Source organism: Taudactylus pleione, unplaced genomic scaffold, assembly GCF_031769625.1.
Source record: "Taudactylus pleione unplaced genomic scaffold, aTauple2 ptg000845l, whole genome shotgun sequence".
Lineage (NCBI taxonomy): Eukaryota > Metazoa > Chordata > Amphibia > Anura > Myobatrachidae > Taudactylus > Taudactylus pleione.
In genome coordinates, this window is record NW_028285247.1 from 6,616,547 (window position 1) to 6,622,546 (window position 6,000).

The 6,000-nt window shown below is 44.5% G+C and overlaps 1 protein-coding gene across 4 annotated transcripts in view; it reads right to left on the reverse strand.

The window, feature by feature from the left end:
- The window catches only part of ZBTB40 (zinc finger and BTB domain containing 40), a 115,258-nt gene extending 109,527 nt beyond the window's left edge, over nt 1–5,731 (reverse strand). The window contains exon 1 of one of the 4 annotated variants that reach the window (XM_088458644.1): nt 5,647–5,731. The gene's annotated coding sequence lies outside the window, so the exon portion shown is untranslated. The other 3 variants (XM_088458646.1, XM_088458645.1, XM_088458643.1) reach the window with 3 other exon arrangements.
- Between the last annotated feature and the right edge of the window lie 269 nt (nt 5,732–6,000).

Sequence of the window (6,000 nt, forward strand, 5' to 3'; positions counted from 1 at the left end):
GCATTGAAAACATGAATATGGATCCTGGCTTAAAGCCAAATTATTGCAATATTTTGGAACCAACATTCCCTGTATTTAAAAAAGTTGCAGTTTGAAAACCAAGTGAGTGCCGAGTTTGTATGAGATATATAGATATATAGATAGAGATACATAGAGATATATACACACACACACACGTTTGCATGATCTACCTCCAGGATCCTCCAATCTCTTCCCATAGTCCAAACCTACCAGCAGTTTCATTGGCTTCTGAGGAATAGGACTTTAGAGAACGTGTGTTTGTAAGGCACAAATTTTAAATTAAGCTCCAATGAAGCAGAGACAAGTGTCAATGCTAAGCAATTTTTATAAGTGCCAAGTAATAGGTTTATAAACATATAATAGAACAACAACAAAAAGCGTTGAAAGTAGACTGGGGGTCATTCCGTGTCAAATGGACCAATTTTGAAAATCGTCCCCACTTAACTATCTCCGAATTTGATGAAATTTTGCATGAAGGTTGGTATATATGTAGAACTAACTTTGGTAAAGTTTCAGGTCACCGTATGCAATAGTAGTGTAGTTGTGGTCCTGGTAGTGGAGGTAGGTGAAACTGTAAACAACTCCGCGGTGCACAATCAGCAATGTTCAAGTAATTGCTGTGGCAGATCTATGAGAGCAATAGTTGTGAAAGTGCACGGGCTTATGGAGCATACACACGGTCAGATTTGTCAGATGACGATTGAACGATTTTACCAAAGTTTTGAACGATTGAACGATTTTTGACTGCATTAAAATGAATGGAATCGTCCAAGTCTGACTGCAAACACATCAGATGTCAGATATCGTTATCTGACCATCGCATCGTTCATCGTTCAGGCATGTCAGATATGTCAGATTTTCCTTCAGATATGAAAGACTGAACGATTTTTAAATCGTTATCGTTCAGATCTGAAGGAAAAATCTGACCGTGTGTATGCACCATAATACTACTTTTGATGCGGATTTAAAAAATTGCTGCCTCAAGGCTTACAATAAGTACTTTTTTGACACTATGAGGCCAAAAATCCGATGTGTCAAATTTTTTTCTGGAATTCAGCTGCCTATATCTCCAAACATTATTTTAGTATGACAATCCAAGTGGGCAGCATCACATTCATAAAATAACAGACTTTAAAGTTACTTAGTTCCTGTGATAATGTCATCTAAAATTGCTTTCACAGATCGCGCATTCAATTTTCCGATATCTTTGAAGTTCAATAGCAAAAAAGAAGCAGAACCGATTTTCTTGAAACAACATTCCTTAAAAAGAGCAGAGAGAAAACAGGCTTTAAAAGTTAGGTCATTTTCGGCTTGCGCAGCACTTAATATTATGGACAACGGGGCATGTTTAAATGGCTCTCACTATAAGGTAATGAATGTTTGAATTGTAATTAGGCACAGCCATACAACTTTTAGTGCTCATTTAAAAATATATTTATTTGGACTAATAAAGACTATTTTTATTTAAATTAGGATGAAAGTTATCAAAAAAGTTGGTCACGACTAATGTTATAAGATTGCGTTTCTCCTTTACTCCCAATAAAGTGTGTAATTTTATGAGGATTCAGTATGATTTACAAATCCCAACAGCAGCATCCTGGCAGCAGTGTAAATCCCGATTGTCGAAAGGTAAGTATTCACCCGCCCCCTCCAACCCCCCCCAAAGTCCCAACCCTATACACCCGGTGGGGTGCCTAACCCCAAGTCCCCCCGGGAACCCTAAACCTAACCCTCCCCCCCGCCCGGCTGTCAGCACCCGGCTTACCTTCGAGCGGTAAACCGTGTGTTGGGCTCCCGGCATAGGTAAAATGACAGGTGTCGGGATTCCGACGCCTGTCATTTAGCCCTTGCCGGGATTAGTAGTCGGGAATCCGTCCATCGGCTTCCCGACTGCTTCCCATTTTATGATTGTGATGCTGTCCACTTGGATAGTTAGCTATACTAATGTCATACTAAAATAATGTTTTCCTTTGGTGATCTGGGCAGCTGAATTCCAGAAAAAATTTTTACACAACTGATTTTTTTGGCCAACTGTGGCCTCATACTGTCGAAAAAGTACTTTTTTGTAATGGTGCATACACATGGTCAGATTTTTCTTCAGATCTGAACGTTAACGATTTAAAAAATCGTTCAATCGTTCATACCTGAAGGAAAATCTGACATATCTGAACGATGCGTGTTCCCGATGGTCAGATAATGATATCTGACATCTGATGTGTTTGCAGTCAGATTTGGACGATTCCATTCATTTTAATGCAGTCAAAAACCGTTGGTCAAATTGTTCATCAAATCGTTCATCTGACAAATCTGACCGTGTGGATGCACCATAAGCCTTGAGGCATCAACTTTTGAAATCCGCATCAAAAGTTTTATAAGCCCGTGCACTTTCACAACTATTGCTCTCCTAGATCTGCCAGTTTCACCTACCTCCACTACCAGGACCACAACTACACTACTATTGCATACGGTGACATGAAACTTTACAAAAGTACCTTCATGCTAAATTTCAACAAAATCGAAGATTGTCATTGGTCCACTTGACATGGAATGGCCCCTGGGTAAGTTGCAGGAACATAGCAGAACAGATGTGCCAAAGCATTCAGCACCTCAGCTGTTTTTGTATAATACTACATACATAGCTTTATGGATGCTAGCTGCTCCTGCTGTACCAACAAGGTAGTTAAAGGATTGCAGTGAGGTATACAACGCTTAAAATTAGACTCCCTCCATCAGTAAGAGGATAGGAAAGTTTCAACAATAAATATTACACTTTGTATGCAAACGATCCAGACATTTTTTTCTCCAGTGTACCGCAGGTCTTACGCAGAAATATGGCAGCTTGCACTCAGCGACATCTAAATACATTACTTTGTAAACAGCTGTTCTGACAGCTTGGGCCCATTGGATAGTTATTTAATATGAACAGGAAAAAAAAGCTGCAAAATGGGAATCTGAACTGAATGTACACTAGCCCCTGTACAGACCTTACATATCACTATTATACACAGTGAACACACTTATGCGCTCTAGCATGTCCTTTACCCAAAAACTGCAGAGAAAGACACTTTCACAAAATTATGGAATCCCGGGGGACACGCTCCGCAACCAATGACGACTGACACGCACTGCAGCCAATAGTATCCAGTTGCTATGCACTGCAACCAATAGGATTCTGCCCTGTGTCACCCTCAAATAGCCGGTGGAAATGCCACCCACTGCATATGGCTGCCGCCACCTCCTGCTGTTTGGAGGTGGAGACTCGGCTCACAGGAAGCAGCAGCTGCACAGCACCAGCCAGAGACTCTGGACCAGGGGACACTAAGAGCGTGTACCTCGGGGACAGAAGCAGACAGCAGAGGAGACTGGCACTCCAGCTGCAGGGAGTGGGGCCCTGTGAAAGGCCTGTATCAATATCAATATCCTAGGACATAGACTGACACCAACCCAGTGCTGCTGGGGAGGGAGGATGCTGTATGTATACACATGTGACTATGAACATACCCACAGTAGTGTATAAACAGTACATGGAACATGCAAGTCACATGCAGCAGCCTAGGCCAGATGTTCTCATACACGTTCCTCAAGGGTCCCCCAACAGTTCAGGTTTTAGAGATATCCAAGGTTGAGCACAGGTGATTTAATTAGTACCTCATCAATTTGATTTAACCACCTGTGCTATATCATGGAGATCTCTAAAACCTGAAATGTTGGGGAGCCTTGAGGACCGCGTTTGGGAACATCTGGCCCAGGCTGATGCCCTGTCACTGGCAGCTCAGCAGAAGTTCTATCAGTATGTTGCTGCCTGCTGTCACTGTGCCTCCATACACAATGTCTGTGCCCTGCTGTCTGCAGCAGCTTCCTGGACACACAAACACCATGCACCCCATGGTGTTACCAACCCACCCCAATAGTCATCCTCAGTTGCTGCTTTCACAGCCTCTATGCAGCCCCCCAATTCCAGCTGCATGCTCCCACCATCCTCTTATGTCTCCCCGAGACTGGGTCAGTGGCTGCCCATATGTGTAGTGTCCTGCTGCCTGTCTACATGGACAGACACGGGTGGGTGGAGCTGCCCATCTCTCCCAGGACACAGCACGCTCCGGCACTGTCTCCTCTCTCAAATGTACATGTTGGGTACAAGGACCCAGAGTCAGACCCGATGAGATCATGTGCAGATGTCATCAACTTTACTGTGTAGAGTGTCACAGTATTGTGTGGAAGCATAGTACTTAGCTCTTGATCTGAGACACCTAAATACCACTGTTAACCCCTGCAATACCGCTATAGTACTTACCAGTGATACCGCTGTGTTACCCTGTTGGTATAAATTAACCCAGCATCCTGGTTAAGGACTCTCTGGGCAGAAATCAATTCAGCACATTGTTGAATAGCCGCGGGAGGGAGCTCCCGCAGCTATTCAATACACCACGCTGTTTGGCCGGCTAAAGGATTTCTTCTCGCATCCCCCTGGGGATGCAAGGAGAAATCCGACAAGTGTCGGGCGCGCAGCTGTTTGCCAGCTTAGCGCGGCCCTAACAGCCGCGAGCTCCGCACTTTAGTTGGAGAACGCCGGTTTCCGCACCTTAACACCCAGGTTAAGTCACGAGAACCGACATTCTCAAACTTACCTGATTCCCGACCAGGCAAACAGCGCATTGAATTGAATAGCTACGGGAGCTCCCTCCCACAGCTATTCAATATCGCACTGAATTGAATTCGGCCCTCTGTGTGGCCTAACTGTCACTTTCACATTCCACCAGACACCTTTTGCAATCTCCACCTCACATCAATACAGGGTATCCGTACATGTCATTTTGTTGCATTAGCAATACAACTAAAGCTGGGTACACACTATGCAATCCCTTGCACAATATATCATTCCGACGTAGATCGGAAAGATATATCATGTTGATGCATTTTGAGTATGCCCGACTGCATGCCTATGGGTCGTTCATCACAGCAGAAGGGATGATGCGATGAACGACTCCATACTGCCAAAAGCATCATGCCATCATACATTATTCTATCACATTCTGCCCTCATTGGGTACACACATCACATAGTGTGTACCCAGCTAATGACACATTTTGTGAAAAAGTCTCTAACGGGATGCAGCTTAGTCACAAAGTCAGTGGCGCAGCAACCTGAGCTATTTGGTGCTCTTTTAGGATGGATATTTGTAGACGCATTTGAACATTTCAGCAAAAACCGGGACAGTGCATAAAACAGAGGGACAAAGGTCAGATTGGAGGAGACCTAGGACGATCAGCTGAAATACAATAACAAGCCCACAGGAGAATAGCAGCTGTGAGGTGTAATGATAATCACTCTCAGGTAAGTAATGCTGCGCTGACCTCGTCCCTGGCACAGCCCACAGACACCAGCTCAGCCAGACATTCATTGGGCATACATGTCAGTGGCAGGGGGACAGACGCTCCAGGGTGGACTGAGAAGCAGCGCCACCCGCAAGCACGGGATTGGGGGGTGGGCTGAGACCTCCTCTATGTCACACTCACCCGCTGTGCGCGGCCGGCGGCTCTGCTCTATGTATCTCCCGCACCCGGTGTGTTATGACACCTTCTTCATATTCTACGTTAGGCCCCGGCCCAATCCCCCCTACCTTACCCTCCGACCTCACCAGCCGTCAGACGCACGCACGGCGTGCCATACGCACAACGTGCATGTTCAGGGAAAGAAGCCAAACGCTGTTTGCCGAAGGCGCTGTCAATAAAGTTGATTTAAAAAAAAAAAAAGATTGATTTTCGGAGGCATACAACAATAACAAAATAGTAGTAACTAGTGTGTGACTGGGGTTTCCAGCTGCTGTCTGTCGGGTTGCATCTTTTAGCGTGACTTAACTCTCGTATCATAAGGGGCCTAGTTACTATATTTACTAATTATGGGGAAATGTAGTAAACCTTAGTTGTCCATAGCAACCAATCAACTTCTACTTATAGAATATACTTAATAAATGATAGC